This window comes from Geotrypetes seraphini, chromosome 3 (assembly GCF_902459505.1).
Source record: "Geotrypetes seraphini chromosome 3, aGeoSer1.1, whole genome shotgun sequence".
NCBI lineage: Eukaryota > Metazoa > Chordata > Amphibia > Gymnophiona > Dermophiidae > Geotrypetes > Geotrypetes seraphini.
The window spans coordinates 409,768,023-409,784,716 of record NC_047086.1 but is presented as its reverse complement, the minus strand read 5'-3'; the positions used below and the strand labels follow the sequence as shown (position 1 = coordinate 409,784,716).

At 45.6% G+C, this 16,694-nt stretch overlaps 1 protein-coding gene across 3 annotated transcripts in view; it reads left to right on the top strand.

Moving 5' to 3' along the window:
- Window positions 1-16,694, top strand: part of TTBK1 (tau tubulin kinase 1) — a 542,632-nt gene that overhangs the window by 157,552 nt on the left and 368,386 nt on the right. The window contains exon 1 of one of the 3 annotated variants that reach the window (XM_033936264.1): window positions 8,654-8,716. The exons of 1 other annotated variant lie outside the window; for it this stretch is intronic. The gene's annotated coding sequence lies outside the window, so the exon portion shown is untranslated. Of the gene's footprint in view, window positions 1-8,653; window positions 8,717-16,694 lie in introns of those variants that run through there. One more of the 3 variants, XM_033936266.1, reaches the window with a different exon arrangement.

Below are 16,694 nucleotides of genomic sequence, written 5' to 3'. Positions count from 1 at the left end.
TGAACAAATCTTTAGTAGGACCCACCAGAACCTCTCTGAGCTCCCTCAGTATCCTGGGGTGGATCCCATCCGGTCCTATCGCTTTGTCCACCTTCAGTTTTTCAAGTTGCTCATAAACACTGTCCTCCATGAATGGCGCAGAATCTACTCCATTTTCTTAAATCTTTTTTTTTTCTTTTTAAATGTTTATTAGAAATTTTATATATAACTAGTCTTATAGCCCGTTACATTAACGGGTGCTAGAATATATGTGTGTGTGTCTCTCTTTATTTCTTTTTCTCTCTCTCTCTCCTTAGCCGCTTTCTTTCTTTCTTTTTCCTTGGCTGTCCATCACCACCCCTTGCCTGCTCCCCCTGTCCATTCTCCCTTCCTTTTACCTCCCCTGTGTCCACCACCACCCCTTCACAGCTCTCCTTATGCAGCAGCAGCCATTCTCACTTTGTTTTACCTCCCCCCTGTCCAGCAGCATCTTTCCCTCCCCCATACCAGTTCCCTCTGCACCTGCCCGTGTCTTTCTTCTTGTCTTTCTGTCTCCCTTCCTCCCTCTGTCTGTCTGTCCAAAGCAGCATTCCCTCCCCCTCCATTTCCCTCCCCCCACACCAGTTCCCTGTGCACCTGCCCCTGTGTCTTTCTTCTTGTCTTTCTGTCTCCCTTCCTCCCTCTGTCTGTCTGTCCAAAGCAGCATTCCCTCCCCCTCCATTTCCCTCCCCTCACACCAGTTCCCTGTGCACCTGCCCCAATGTCTTTCTTCTTGTCTTTCTGTCTCCCTTCGTCCCTCTGTCTGTCTGTTGAAAGCAACATTCCCTCCCCCTTCCATTTCCCTCCCCCACACCAGTTCCCTGTGCAGCAGCATTATTGTTTCCTCTACCCCCTTTCCCTTCCCACAGTAGCGACTACAAACGCGGGCCCGAGTCCTTTGGCGGCCCCCCCTTCCCTTCCCGCGGGTCCGACTACACATGGCGATTCAAGCAGCGTGTCCAGCAGTCTTCACACGCTGCTTCGGGTCCTTCTACTGGCCTGATTTACTTTGGCACGTCCGGAGCAAATCAGGGCAGTAGAAGGGCCTGAAGCAGCGTGTGAAGACTGCTGGACACGCTGCTGAAATCGCCAGTCGGGGCCGCGGTAAGGGAAGGGGGGGGCGGCAAAGGACTTGGGTGCCGGGCAGCGGAAATCTTCTTCTACCTTGCCTCTCCTCCACCGTCGGGAGTCAGCGCCAGGAGCTTTAACGGCTGGTGGTTCCGCGTTGAAAGAATCCCGCGCCTCTTTGAAAACTGTCACGAGGCGGGAGGCGACGGAGAGGGCAGGGGGGTGAGCCGCGCATGCGCACTTCCTAGCTACAGCTCACAGAAAACGGACGCACGCTTAGGAAGTACGCATGTGCGACTTACCATTTTATTATATTAGATAACAGCAAGCATAGTTACAATACAAAGCACTAAGAAAAGCATCACAAGAAAAATAACAAGGCCAGTCTCTGCCTACAAATACCTCTAAGTAGACACAGGATAACATCATACAAAGTAGAAAATGGTGAACCCCACCTGATATTACAACTGAAAACCAAAACAAATCTACTCCATTTTCTTCCATGAACATAGAACAGAAGTATTTGTTTAGCACATTTGCTTTTTCCTCACCACTCTCCACATATCGGTTCATATCATCTTTTAGACTCACAATTCCATTTCATCTTCCTCTTTTCACTAATATATCTGAAAAAATTTTTGTCTCCTTTTTTTTTTTACATTTTTAGTCATTTGCTCTTGCGCTTTCCGCCAGACGTATCTCTCTCTCGGTTTCTTTCAGTTTCACCCAGTAGTCCTTTCTATACTTCTCTTCTTGGGTATTTTTATATTTAACGAACACCAGCCCTTTTGCCTTTATTTTCTCCTCAACAAGTTTAGAGAACCATTTCGGTTTCCTTTTTCTCTTGTTTTTTATTTATTTTCCTCACATAAAGGGCAGTAGCCATTTTTATTGCTCCTTTCAGCTTAAACCACTGTTTTTCCACTTCTCTTATGTCCTCCATTCCTAACAGCTCTTCCTTCAGGTATGCTCCCATTTACTAAAGTCCATACATTTGAAATCTAGGACTTTGAGTTTTGTGTGGCTACCCTCCCCTTTAGCAGTTATATCGAACCAAACCGTTTGATGATTGCTATTTCCCAGGAGGGCACCCACTTGAACATTAGAGATACTCTCCCCATTTGTGAGGACCAGATCTAGTATCGCTTTTTTCCTCATGGGTTCCGTCACCATTTGTCTGAGCAGAGCCTCTTGAAAGGCATCCATAATCTCCCTACTTCTTTCTGATTCCGCAGATGGAAGTTTCCAGTCTGCATCTGGCAGCACTACCTCTTTCCAAACTTTTGGATATCTGTAGTCAGATCTTTATCAATTTGTTGAGGTCTGTAGACTACACCCATGTAGATAGAAGTATCATCTTTTCAGAGCGATCCATATCATTTCTTCCTTCCTCTCCCCAGGTCCCCTGTATTTAGTCACTTTCCATAGAGAACTACCTTCCACCTTTTTTACCATCTCTGTCCTTCCTAAAAAAGATTATATCCAGGTATGTATGATAGCATCCCATCCATGGGATTCACTGAACCATGTCTCTGTGATAGCAACAATATCCAGATCTGCCTCTAACATCAGGGCTTGTAGATCATAAACTTTGTTGCTTAGACTGTGAGTGTATGTAGTCATTGCTTCCCAGATATCTTTCAGTGGTAAACTCCTTTTTTGTATAGTTTTTTGTTTAGTTTTGTTTCTTGTTGCATTGCTAAGAAGTGAGTTGCTAATATTGTTTACGTCACTATCTTTTCTACCATCACATCTTGTCTTTTGTTCATAGAATTTTATATATATACACTAAACCAGGGGTGTCCAATGTCAGTTCTCGAGGGCCGCAATCCAGTCGGGTTTTCAGGATTTCCCCAATGAATATGCATGAGATCTATTAGCATACAATGAAAGCAGTGCATGCAAATAGACCTCATGTATATTCATTGGGGAAATCCTGAAAATCCGACTGGACTGCGGCCCTCGAGGACCGACATTGGACACCCCTGCACTAAACTAAACTAAACCTTAAGTTTATATACCGCATCATCTCCACGGAAGTAGAGCTCGGCACGGTTTACAAGAACTTAAAAATGAGAAAGGGTAGGAAAAGGTTTACATAAGTTTATAAATCGAGTGGAAAAGTAAGGGAAAAGAAATTACATGTTAGAGAAGAGCCAGGTTTTTAGTTGCTTGCGGAATAAATGGAGGGAGCTCAGGTTCCGCAGCGGGATAGTAAGGTCATTCCAGAGACCTGTGATTTACAGACATGCACATCTTGCAGTGGCGAAATGCTTGGCAATTAAGATTGTGTAACAAATTTTTCATTCATTTGTCTCCTCTCCAGACCATTTCTAAACCTGTAGATTATGCTTGTTAAGTAGCAGATGAGACTTTGAGAAAAAGTCTCTCATACTTCACCCAATAAGGGCACTATGCAGCCTTAGAATGCGTAGTACCAAGTATACTCGAATATAAGCAGACCTGAATATAAACCGAGGTAACCTTTTTCCCCCCAAAAAGGAAGAAAAAAGGTTGACTTGAATATAAACCTGGGTGTGGGGGGGGGTGTTAATATTCAAGTACCCTGCCCTGCCAGGCTCTGCACCCTGTCCCCCCTCCCTGCCAGGCTCTGTTCCCTGTCCCCCTCCATTCCTGCCCTGCCAGGCTCTGCACCCAGCCACCCTCCCTCCCTGCCAGATTCTGTACCCTGTTCCACCTCCTACCCTCCATGCTTGTGCCCTGTCCCCTCTTCCTCCTTCTCTCCCGATGCCTTGTAGGCCTCAATTGTACCAGCCAATCACTAATGGCTCTTCATGGGGCAGGAGCACAGGAAGACCACTCCTGCTTTGGTTCACCACTGGACCACCGGGAATTTTAAAGGTATGCCAGGGAGGTGAGGGAAGTAAAGTTTAACAGTTGAGTGGGATAGGAGGCAGAAGGAATCCCTCCTGTCCTGCTTACCACTCGACCACCAGGTTTTACGGCAGGCCCAGGGGGGGAGAGGGGGTTATGCTGACCCAAAAATAAGCAGACATCCCCTTTTTGGACCTCAAAATCTCAGCTTATATTCAAGTATATACAGTGTTTCTCTGTCTCCAGAGGATGGATGATGATGTACCTGTGCAGCTCCTGGACTGGACTGGTCACTGGAATAATTTCTGAGCTTTTTGAAGACGTGAACTTCAGTTGATCTTGGAAGAGGGGAGGGGCTTTTTAAGTCTGAGCTCAGTTTTGTTTTTTTTTTGCTGGGGAGGGTTTGAGTGGAACTGGGATATATAGCTCAGAGAAGTCTGATCTTTTCTATCCTCCCATCCTGCAATTGCTAATACTTTTTCCTCGAGGGAGGCTTCAAGTTGTGAAAAACAATTGATTTTAGTTCTTTAGGACTGGTAACTTGTAGAGCTGGCTGTATTATTTGTAACTTTGAAAAGTTTACGTTGCGCTATTTACTCACTCTGTGATTAAGGGGAAAGGTTTCTCATTGCTGACTTCCCGAGGGTCTTTAGCCTTTGTCACTGGCAGCAAATTTTGCTTTGGGGTTGTTAAGGCTGCAACACTGCTCTAAGCCTGACTGCCTAAGGTAAATTTCAGGGCATTATATACTACCTATCAAAGTTCACTAAGTGGTTTACATTTAGGTACTCAAGCCCAATGGGCTCACAATCTATCTAACGTACCTGGGACAGTAGAGGACTGAGTGACTTTGCCCAGGGTCACAGGAAGAAGCATGGAGGCCACATTATCGCAAAGATGTGCTGAGACTGGAGTCGGTTCAGAGAATGGCCACCCGGATGGTCTCGGAACTCAAAGATCTCCCGTACGAAGAACGGTTAGACAAACTGCAGCTATACTCGCTCGAGGAGCGCAGAGAGAGGGGGGACATGATCGAGACGTTCAAGTATCTCACGGGCCGCATCGAAGCGGAGGAAGATATCTTCTTTTTCAAGGGTCCCACGGCAACAAGAGGGCATCCGTGGAAAATCAAGGGCGGGAAACTACGAGGTGACACCAGGAAATTCTTTTTCACTGAAAGGGTGGTTGATCGTTGGAATAGTCTTCCACTGCAGGTGATTGAGGCCAGCAGCGTGCCTGATTTTAAGGCCAAATGGGATCGACACGTGGGATCTATTCGCTAGGCAAAGGAAGGGGAGGGTCATTAGGGTGGGCAGACTAGATGGGCCATGGCCCTTATCTGCCGTCTATTTCTATGTTTCTAACCTCAGGGTGCTGAGGCTGAAGCTTTAACCACTATACCATACCTCCTTCAGAAAATCCTGTTTCACATTGCTGTTACTTCAGTAACAGAGGCAAGTAGTTTACATTGAGGCTTGATGCATTCAGTGGCATAGCAAGGGTAGGGGCACTTGGGTAGAGGCAAACTTCTGCGCCACCCCCACCCACTGCTGTGCATGTGTCCCCCTTCTTCCCAAACCATCAAAACCCTTTGCAAATACATCGCTTAGGAGCTCATTAGTATTTAAATGAACTCTCCTAGCAATGCTCAAAAGGAATTCCCCTTTCATTTCCAATCAGGGGGGTCCCTGTTTTGGGCTCACATGACTTCTTTATTTTTTAATGGGCGCAGCTGTGTGAGCACAACAGCTGTGCCCATTAAAAAAAAATAAAAAAGCAGCCCCTGCCTGCCGGTTGAGATGATCGGCAGGACGCGGCTTTGGGGAGTCCTGCAGGCTCAGATGATGGTCAGGTGTACAAGGAGAGCAAGGGCTGCTTTTTTTGTTTTTTTGACAGGGCAGGCAGGAGGAGGAGCAAGCGCCAGGCATAGTTCCTTCCACCTTTTACCTGCGATTCTCTGCACAAACAGCATGCATATAATTTGCATGCTATTATGCTGAGCATCGCTGGTAAAAGAAAAATTGCTCCCACCATGGTATTTTTTTTACCATGGTGTGGGAGCTTTGTGTATCTGGCCCTAAGTAGGTATCAGTTAAGAAAGGGAAGGCGTGCGCGTGGCAGTGGATCAGAGAGGAGGAGAGGTGCTGGTGGCCACGTCACCTCCTCCCCCGTTTTACTACACCACTGGGTGCTTCATTTCCTGCTAGAATTTCTCATGTACAGAATTGGTTGAAAGTTCAGCTTGACCTATCTCCACTTATGTTTGAGCAACTGATAGCTCTTTCTCACTGACCAGGCAGTGTTGTGGTGCTTTGGTGAAATCATGAGAAAAGTGTTTGTTGCACTAGAGCCTGATTTTGCCTCAAAAAGGTCAGCTGCAAATCTCACTCTCTTTCAAGAGGGGGCTTCTTCCTCACTTGCTGGTCAGTGTTGGAGACTATTTGGGATTTATTTTCTGGGAGTAATGCATTCCTTTATATGTTACAATTGCTCTTGTTTTACCATAACCTTCTATTAATGCATCAGAGCCAGACAATTTCTTCCTTCAATTGCAGCTATAAGAGTTAGTCTACTAATGGCTGTCTGTCTCTGATGGAGTTTTTCAGTTGCGACTCTTTTCCACCTGGAGGCCTTATCATCAATCTGGAGAAAAAGATATCCTTGAGTCTCTTATTAATTAGCTACTGCATCTTTCACAAGTCAAAATTAAGCTATGAGCAGGGATTCAGTTCTGGGGCTTACTTGGTAGCCCTACAGAGGGAAAAGTCAAAAGGTCATGATCAGTGCAGGGTGACTCATCCAAGAGGTGTAGGTGACATACTTTCACTTTAGAAGCACAGCTAACAAAAAGGTAACCCAGACATCAATTGCTCTTTGTCCTGAAGAGGTGCTGAGTAGGTGCTGAGTAGTGCTGCCCGATTTCCGATTCAAATCGACTCACCGATTCACTTTGGGTGAATCAATTCGAATCGATGTGTATTTTTAAAAAAAATCGGCCTCTCTGATTCGGGGCACAACCCTCCTCCCCGTGCCCAATGTTTCATGTTTCCAAGGCCTCAAGGTTCTGTTCTTGGGCCTGTTCTTTTTAACATTTTTATAAAAGATATTGCTGAAGGGTTATCGGGTAAGATTTGCAGAAGGTACCAAAACCTGCAATAGAGTAGACACACCAGATGGTGTGAATAACATGAAAAAGACCTGGCGAAGCTTGACGAATGGCCTGAAATTTGGCAGCTAAAATTTAATGCTAGAAATGCAAGGTCATGCATTTGGGCTGCAAAAACCCGAGGGAACGGTACAGTTTAGGGGGTATTGGAATCACTCTTGAAGGAAGTGATTGCAAACTGCTCACCATTCTAGAGGGATCTGTCCTGCTGTTCAAAAAAAATTGTTTCGTATGTGTCTACATTCAAGAAGCCTTTGCCCTGTCTCCATTTATTAAATCTCTCCAAAAGGATGGATCAGGTCCTTTGCCTGCCTTCCTGTTCGTAATCAAGAAGAGAAACATCAGTTCAATTGTTTCCTTCATCTCCATTCTTAATCTGTGTATATCATCCAGGAAAGATGAAATAGCCTTGTAGTCTGTAATGCATATGATTATAATAAAGGTGATCAGCTTCCAATACGCTGCTATAGTTTGAGTATAGTGTTCCTTTTATTTGCAGGATATTTAAGTGTATACAGTACTGCTCTTTGGGTTGAAATAATTTGGCCAGAAATTTTGAAGTCCCATCCATCTTGGAAATTGCTTTGCAACATTCCACAGGTTTTGGATTGATCTGATGAGGACAGTAAGAAAGGAGAAATTAAGTTTTATCTCCCAATTTTCTTTCTTTTAATCCCACAAGACCAGTACAAAGACTGACCCTACTATGTTTTAATCTTGCTAGTCACTTTATTTTACAGTAATCTTGATCTTTCATTCCAGTTATGAGCAGTATTCATTTTTCTCTAATAATGTAACTTCACATTTAATTTTTGAAGGGATCATAGCATGTGTATTAATGCTGAATTAATGTGACATTTTGAACCAAAGGATCTCTTGCTTGCTCATTCAAAATAATGAGCATTCTGACTGTATGGTGTTCTTATTGGGTGAAGCACACAGAACCTTTTGGTTGTCTTCATCTACTGGTCGAAAGGCATAACCCACAGGTTCTGGACTGGTCTGGTGGGACGAAAAGAAATCAAATTTGCAGGTAAGCCTAATTTCTTCTTGATTGACCCAAAAAGGCAGCGCAAATATGCTTTTTGAGTGTGACTGACCATAAACCAACAGAGCTGATCCTTATCTGGTTAACTTTATACAGCTATTCAGTCCAAACAAATTTAGGCCGAGTATGCTAATGTTCACAGGACACACTCACTGGGATAACTTTTTAAGCAGGCTAGACCTGAATACCAGCACAGACTAGCAAAGCTACCCCCAGGAAATCCCCAATGCAGCTTTTTAGGTGTTGTCAAGCTAAATTTTGTACATACCACAATTTGAACTAAATTTAGTTGAACAGTAGGTGTGAGTGAATGGGCAATTAACACAGTGTGTTTGTCCAGCTAATGCCCTAAACTAGCAAGGCAAAACTTTTGTATATTTATCTCATTGAAAACATTTGTGTTGAATATTTTTGCTTCATTGTTTTGCATTTTATGTTTACAGTTCATTTGCATTACATTGTAATTATGTTAGATATTTTTTTCATTACTTTGCATTGAGTTTCTTTCTGTTTTACAGTACTTTTGAAGGCTGTGTTGATACCTTGGGGCTGCCTGCTCGTTACCACCTCAGCAGTGAGTTGTGAGTGAGCCATCTCCATGCTTATTTTTCATTTCTGTTTATTTTGTTTTCCTGTTCTAAATTTTATGTTGCTAAATATGTATTTATTATGATTTTTTAAATAAGATTTAAACTACAATCTTCTTTTGATACAAAGGTCTTTGTTTAAGAACTTGAACCTTAAGCCCTATATGCATGCTCCTCACTCTTTCATGTCTTCTGTGTAGAAACTCATCCTTACCAAGTGATTTTCTATAGAAAGTGTGTGTGGGGGATTTTTTATGGCATGTAGGTAAAAAGAGAGGCTGTTAGTTGTGTGACCTTTTCTGCATTTTGGACTAGTCAGGATTTTTTTTTTGCTCTTAGTACTTGATTTATGTAGGCTTTTCTGTCTGTAGGGAAAGACATGAATAAATCAGGCCATTTAACAAGTGAAATTGTTTGGACTTTTTTCGTCATAGCCACCTTAGTTTAAGGTTTGATCCCAACTTCTAATTCTCTGGTAGTTTTGTCTTGATTGCAGTTTGTATCTGTCTCTTCATTGTTCAGAAAATCTTTCATCCTTTGACATCACATTGGTTCTTTAAGAACATAAGCAATGCCTCTGCTGGGTCAGACCTAAGGTCCATCGTGCCCAGCAGTCCGCTCACGCGGCGGCCCAACAGGTCCAGGACCTGTGAAGTAATCCTCTAACTATACCCCTCTATCCCTTTTTCCAGCAGGAAATTGTCCAATCCTTTCTTGAACCCCAGTACTGTGCTCTGCCCTATTACGCCCTCTGGAAGCGCATTCCAGTTATCCACCATATGCCGGGTAAAGAAAAACTTCCTAGCATTTGTTTTGAATCTATCCCCTTTCAACTTTTCCAAATGCCCTCTTGTTCTTTTATGTTCTGAGGGCATTCGGAACGTGGCTAAGCACTGCCAGATGAGCTCTGTTACACATAGTCAAAGTGCTACAAATGTTCGGACAAAGGCTATAACATTTAGATATGTGATTTTTATGCTGTTAACATGAGCAGGTTTGTCTGAGAGGAGAGGTACCTCACAGACATGAGAGATTCAGCAAAAAGCTAGCTTTTCAGCTCATTGACAAGCCTGCGGGTGCTGACCTTTGTCATATTGGTGGTCACATAATTAAGTAACTGCACCTCAGTTACTTTGACTGTACAATTCAAGAGTATACTCTGAAGGAGAGCAAGTTCAATCCCGCCCCCAACTCACCCCAAATTGTTAACTACCATGGAGGTTCAAAGGTGAAGGCAGATGAGAGCAACAATTCAAGATTGATGAGAGATCTCAAACTGTAGTGGAGGTGTCTGGAAGACTGCCTGGCCAGTCTCCCAAGAGTCGGTATTTGGAGATCAAGGAGTAATTCTGCTCTTCCTTTTTGAACGTACAAGAGGTTGCTTAGGATGTTCAGACTGCAGAAGGATGAGTATACCTAAAAAGGAAGGCGGTCAAAATGTTTGCTGTTTTAAGTCATGGGGATTTTGTCTATTTACTGGTCTTTGAGGAAATTTGCACCCTCCGAAAAACTTGGTTTTTGGCCAGGCATCAAAATTTGGCCCTGAAGTGCCTTAGAGCTTTGGCATATCTGCATATGTTCTGCAATTCACACTTTCTGGGCAATTTGCCTGATACATTTTGCATGCCATGCCAGGGCAAAACGATCATTCGGTACTGCAGTCATTTCTTCTACAGTTTGAGGTTCTGCTAATGTAATTCGGAAGAAGGCCTATCTTCTTGAGCAGAGAGCCCAAGAAGACACTTTGATATCATCAGAGGAGCCACTTCATAGTCTGACTGGTTCATGTTGAGAATGCCAAACCTATGTTTAATTTATATAAAGTTGTTTTGGGGTTTGTTTGTTTTTTACCCTATTAGATGGCCAAATACCGTATTGGGTAATTAATAGTAAATAATAACCAGTTCTTGACCTGAGCCTTTGTATCTGAAGTAGTTCCATGAATCTCAAAGTCATCAGGTGATTTAGCAATTCACATCTTAGGCTACAAAAGGATTGATGCCCAGATTTTAAATGCATATATTTTACCTCCCGATTCTCAAAATGGCTCCCTGTGGTCTTTTCTGTGCTTTCTAGCTGCCTCCGATTATACTATGCAAATGTAGTACAATGCATTAATATTAAAACAAGTAGTAGTAAAGCATGGTCATTAATATTAAAACAAGTTCTCTGGGCGATTCTCAAAAAAGAACGCCCCTCCATTTATGAGGAATCGGGGCCGATATTTAAACAGCAGGCTCTAAACTGTCATATCCTTACTTTCCTGTCAACCTGAGCTCAGTCACTGACAGGAAAGTAAAGCAGCTCAAACCCGCCACCAAAAACAAATGCACCCATTTCCCTCCCCCCTCTGCAGAGCACAAAAACAAGCCTGGTGGTCTAGTGCCCACCCCTGCCATTGCTGCCCCCCTCTGATGCTGCCCCAACCAAACCCCATGTGGAAGATTGGCAGGAAGGATGCCCACTCCCTCCTGCCAGCAAGACCCCTGGACACCCCCATACTGAAGATTGGCAGGAGGGATACTCTTGCAAGAAGGTTCTCCCACCCTGGTGGTCTAGTTGGCTCCCATACCTTGTTAAGAAGGCAGGTAGGAGGGAAGCTTAGTCTCTCCCACCAGCAGGCCTGTCTCTTTAAAATGGTGGGCCTTCCCCTTCCCAGTGCATCCCAGGGTGCACCAGGAAGGGGCCTAAGGCCCCTCCCAAGGCTATTAGGAGGAGGGGGTCTTAGGCGCCTGGGCCAATCAGAGTCTTGTGTCCCTCCCTGTGCATCCCAGGACGCACTGGAAACGGACCTATGGCCTTGATTAGACCAGGCGCCTAAGGCCCCAACCAAAGCCACTAGAGGGAGGGGTGTTAGGCGTCTGGGTCAATCAGGACCTTAGGCTCCTCCTAGTGCCTCCCAGGATGCACTGGGAAGGAAAAGGCCCACTATTTTGAAGAGGCAGGCCTGCTGGTAGGAGGGAGTGGGCATTCCTCTTAGTTAGTTAGATTTATATCTCGTTCTCCCCAGGAGCCCAGAACGAGTTACAAAGATACATTCACAATATAACTGAAGACACTGGACAAAGTAAGCAAACATTAAACAGTAGGACTTCAGATGTCATATAAGCCATAAGTTCCAGGCAACTTAAAGTGATCCAGGTATGCCATGACTTGGTCAGTTAGAGTCTTAAGTCAGATATGTGCTGGTTTTAAAATAAGTGTGTGTCCACTGCATTCTGGAAGGGTAAAAGGCTGTCAGTTGTTCTGTGGTAGAAGGGAGCTGGTTCCACAATTTTAGCATGCTATGGGAAAAGGATCATTTCTGGGTAGTTTCAAAGTGGAGACAGTTCGTTAGTGGAATGCACAGCTGGAGTTCTTGTTGGGATTAGAGCGGCCTAGGTGGGTGGTAGATCAGAAGCTTTCCTGCCATGTAGTGGGGGATCATGCCATGGAGTTGTTTGAAGATGACCCGCTTCTTTATAGGTAGCCAGTGCACTAGGTGCTGGAAAAATGTAGTCAAAGGAACTGAGGTTCTTTAATAGCCTTACCACGGAATTTTGGACTCTTTGTAATCAATTTTGCTCCTTGATGGTTGGCCGACATACAGGCCATTGCAGTAGTCCAAGCGAGACAGAATAAAGGCATATAGTAACTAAGTGAAATCTGTGCTGGCTAAAGCGGCTAGGTCTCTTCAGCTTGGAGAAGAGATGGTTCAGGGGTGATATGATAGAGATCTATAAAATACTGAGTGGAGTGGAAAGGGTAGATGTAAATCATTGTTCACTCTTGCCAAAAATGCTAGGACTAGAGGGCATGTGATGAAACTACTAAGTAGTAGATTTAAAACAAACCAGAGAAAATATTTCTTCACACAACGTGTAATTAAACTCTGGAATTCGTTGCCGGAGAATGTGGTGAAATCAGTTAGCTTAGCAGGGTTTAAAAAAAGGTTTGGATAATTTCCTAAAAGAGAAGTCCATAGGCCATTATTGAGATGGCTTGGGGAAATCCACTGCTTATTCCTAGGATAAGCAGCATAAAATCTGTTTTACTACTTGGAATCTAGCTAGGTACTTGGGACCTAGGTTGGCCACTGTTGGAAACAGGATACTGGGCTTGATTGACCTTCGGTCTGTCCCAATATAGCAGTTCTTAGTTATTTATTTAATTCATTTTTCTATCCCATTGTCCCCAAAGATCTCAGAATGGGTTACAGGTTAAACATACATAATTTCAGTACAAGTTTACGATAAAAGTTTTTATCCTAACTTGACACATGCAAGGGGTCTAATATTAATAAACAGAAGAACAAATGGGGAGTGGGATAGACCACATCACCCAAATGTATGAAAGTCCTTGTATAAAATGGTGTGACCCAAGGACTTTCATACATTTGGTTGATGTGGTCTATCCCACTCCCCACTTGTTCTTCTGTTGTTTGATTTTCCTTTTTCTGTTCTGCATTTGTTCTCTCATGAACAAGATCTAATATTAATATACATAATTTACAGTTTACTGGTTACAGTTTGCCATAGTTATCCTTACAGTACAAGTTTTATCCTAATTTGACACTCACAGACAGTTTACAGGTTAGATTTGCCATAGTACAATGCAAGATTTTACAATACGAGTTTCCTTTACATGACACATACAGGGTTCTGGTACCAATATACATTTCTTGTAGTCCATGGTCAAGGGCAGGGGAGTTAGGTGAAGAGGTATGTTTTTATTGCTTTTCTAAAGTTGAGAAGTCCTTCAAGGGATTTGATCTGCAAGGGCAGTTGATTCCAGTGGCTCGGTATGATGTGGAATAGGACCGTTGTATGGTGGTTTGCAGTCGAAGAGCACGACAAGGGTGGTGTATTTCATCCTAGGAGCAGAGGGACCGGTTTGGCACGTACAGAGGAAGTTTAGCTGTCACGCAGCCCGGCGCCATATCATGCAAAGATTGGAATGCTAGCATCAGACCCTTGAAGACATAACGTTTGGACACTACCTTAGAGATGTGGACTGATAAAGATCTAAAATGATGCCTAGGCTACAGACTTGGTCTTTGGGATCAAGAATGGTTTTTCCCCAGGTAAGGGTAGGGTGAGCAGATTGACAGGGCTCTCGACATATCCATAATAGCTTGGTTTTGGACGGGTTTAGTTGGAGCTTGTTGGTTGTCATTCATGTTTTAATTTCCTCCAGGCAGGTCCTTAGTTTCTTCATTTGTGTGTCTTGTGATGTACCCAGTAGGATGTAAAGCTGGATGTCATTTGTGAATCAGTGGATGTGGATTCTATGGTTCGAGGCAATTTCAATGACTGGTCTGATGTAGAGGTTGCTCCTTGGGGTATACCATATTTGGAAGTTCTTGGTTTCAAGAGGTGTGAATTTGCAAAGACACTTTGTTGTCTTTGAGTTAGGACTTGAACCAGGACAGCACCGTGTTTCTAATCCCGATCTCTGTTAGTCTAGAAAGCAGGATAGTGTGATTAAGTGTGGAAAAAACTGCACTTAGCTCTTGCCAGATTTTTACAACAAGATATTGGGGGGGAATGTGTGCTTGAGCAGGGGGGATTCTGATCTGACTATCCCAGCCCACAGACCACCAGGGCATTCTCTTGGGGACTTGTTGATGGGGTGGTGGGAGGGGTTGGAAGGGAGACCTTGGTGACCAGGGTTGTTGGGGGGAGGTGTCCCGGTTTTGAGCAGCCAGGGATATGGGGGTGGCCAAGGCAGTGGGCATCTCTCCTGATTTTTCTTTTAAGTTGTTGGGGAGGGGGGCCATCATCAGAGAAGAGGGTTCAGGGTGTGTATGAGGGGCGGTCTGGGTGGCTGAGGCAAGAGGGAGTAGGCAGCCCTCCTGCCGACAATCTTCAGGGGAGACCTGTGTTCTTCGGTGGGGGGTTGGGTATGTAGGGTTTGGGTGGCCACGATCTTCAGTGGGGTTTGGGAGCAAGGGAGGTTCAGGTGGCTGTGATCTTCATGGGGGGGTTGGGAGCATGGGGGGGCTCCAGGTTTCTGAGGCAGGAGGGAGTAGGCATCTCTCCTGCCTCTCTTTTTTCAGGGCAATATTATGGCAGACCTGTTGGCAATACAGTTACTGACAGGTCTGGACGTGTCATTTTTTTTCAGATTGTTGGAACTAATTGCTATTTTTTGTGCATTGCAAAGCGATGTTAGGGCATCGATCAGTGGGCTGGTTTTAATATTAACAATCTCATTAAAATACTAATGAGGTTGTAGGCTGCAACGAATGCACGGAGAAGCACACGGTGAGTCATTGGGTACATTGGTCAGTTAAATTATGTTGACGCTAAACCAGTAACTACATCAAATAATATATAACACCAAGCGTTCTTTGATTGTCTCGGTACCTGTTCCCCAACTATAGAACTCTATGCCAACCCATTTTCAGGAAGAATCAGTGCTAGATCGATTCAAATCTAATCTAAAGACATTTTTATTTAAAGATGCATTCGACCTATAGCATTTGAAATGCTTGTCATCACATAGATGAATTCTTTCCCTCCCTAATAATGTACTTCTCATCTACGTTTCTCTATCCTATCTACTATTGTACTTCTACCCCCTACCCTCTTGTTTGATAATGTCTGTCTGTCCTTGATATTCATATTGTCACCAGCGGGGTCAGGACAATGGGTCCCGAGCCGCTGGGACACGGAAATTGGCTCTTGTGTGCTGTCACGAGCGACACAAGGAATGATAAGTCAGGATTAGCAAAAGAAAACACACTGGAATCAGGAAAGTAAAAATCAAAATCTGGACTGGATTTAATTTGTAGCACACAAAACAAAATAGTTGTTCCAAACTTCAGCTTTAAATCAGTCCACAAAAACCAAGAAATCAAAAGATAAACTTTGTCAGGCAATAGCTGCCAATAGTCCTCCTGGCCCTGGCGACCCCCCCCCCCCCCCCCGCTAGTTGTTTGGGCCAGGAGGGAGCCCAAACCCTCCTTTCCACGGCGACCCCCTACCCCCACCCCTCACTACATTACGGGCAGGAGGGATCCCAGGCCCTCCTGCCCTCGACGCAAACCCCCCTCCCCCCAACAACCGCCCCCCCAGCCAACCCGCGACCCCCCTGGCCGACCCCCACGACACCCCCCACCTCCCTTCCCCATACCTTTGTGTAGTTGGCCGGACAGACGGGAGCCAAACTCGCCTGTCCGGCAGGCAGCCAACGACGGAATGAGGCTGGATTGGCCCATCCGTCCCAAAGCTCCGCCTACTGGTGGGGCCTAAGGCGCTGGGCCAATCAGAATAGGCCCGGGAGCCTTAGGTCCCACCTGGGGGCGGGGCCTGAGGCACATGGGCCCAACCCGAGAGGGGTTTGCGTCGAGGGCAGGAGGGCCTGGGATCCCTCCTGCCCGTAATGTAGTGCGGGGTGGGGGTAGGGGGTCGCCGTGGCCAGGAGGGTTTGGGCTCCCTCCTGGCCTGAGCGGGGGGGGTCACCAGGGCCAGGAGGACTTGGGCTCCCTCCTGGCCCGAACAACTAGCGGGGGGGGGGGGGGGGTCGCCAGGGTCAGGAGGACTTGGGCTCCCTCCTGGCCCGATATTGTCGGGGAGTTGGGGAGTCGGCGGGGCAAGAGGGCTTGGGCTCCCTTTTGCCCCGATCGTGTCAGGGAGTCCGGGGGGCAAGAGGGCTTGAGCTCCCTCTTGCCCCGATCGTGTCGGGGGTGCCGCGGTTGGCTGGGGCAAGAGGACTTGAGCTCCCTCTTGCCCCGATCGTGTCGGGGAGTCAGAACCGCCAAGAGGAAGCAGCAGGACACTGGTAGGAGCTTCTACATGATGGGGGGGTCGGGAGGCTGTGGGGGTGCGAGCGGTCCTTCATGGTGGTGGTACGGGTGCGGGTGGGAGTGCGTGCGAGCGGTCCTTTGGGGTGGGGGTGCGGGTGCGTGCGTGCTAGCGGTCCTTCAGGATGGGGATGCGAGCGTCCTGCGGGGGGGGGGGGGGAATCGGACGTCAGGGGGGGGCATCAG